General features: G+C 44.9%; 1 non-coding gene across 1 annotated transcript; it reads left to right on the top strand.

Moving 5' to 3' along the window:
* Positions 1-454: 454 nt before the first annotated feature.
* Positions 455-561, top strand: LOC112745286 (small nucleolar RNA R71). Its single transcript, XR_003173223.1, has one exon. It is a non-coding gene; the product is annotated as a small nucleolar RNA R71 (small nucleolar RNA).

The following is a 561-nucleotide window of genomic DNA, read 5'->3' as shown; positions in this document are numbered from 1 at the left end:
TGTTGATTCCCCCACCCAAAGTTTGGGTGATTCCTCCAACCAAGGTTGTAGGTATTGGAGTATGGGTCATGATTTTGTCTAGGTGAATTCCCAATGTAGTTGGCTTGCTACTGCTCACTCTGCCTCTGCATTCACTCCCTCTTGGGTTGTTGATGAGGTGGTGATTGCTGCTACTTGGTTCCTCTCTATCTTCTTGGTGAGGTCAGCTAATTTCTTGGTAATGAGCTTATTTTGGGCCAGCAGAGCATCTACATTGTTTAGCTCTATCACTCCTCTAGTGTTCCCTCTTTCGGAGGCATAGAAGTAGTCATTCTCTGCTACAGTTTCAATGACATCTATGGGCTCTTCAATGGTCTTCCTCTTGTTCAGAGATCCCCCGGATGAGTGGTCTACTGCTTTCTTTGATTCATAAGAAAGGCCTTTATAGAAAATGTGTAGCTGCACCCATTCATTGAACATATCTGGTGGACACCTCCTTGTTAGGTCCTTAAACCTCTCCCATGCTTCATATAGAGTCTCACCATCCTGCTGCCTGAAAGTTTGAACCTCAGCTCTCAAACT

Source organism: Arachis hypogaea, chromosome 14 (genome assembly GCF_003086295.3).
Source record: "Arachis hypogaea cultivar Tifrunner chromosome 14, arahy.Tifrunner.gnm2.J5K5, whole genome shotgun sequence".
Taxonomy (NCBI): Eukaryota; Viridiplantae; Streptophyta; class Magnoliopsida; order Fabales; family Fabaceae; genus Arachis; species Arachis hypogaea.
The sequence above is the reverse complement of the archived record's forward strand: the minus strand, read 5'-3'. Positions and strand labels throughout refer to the sequence as shown.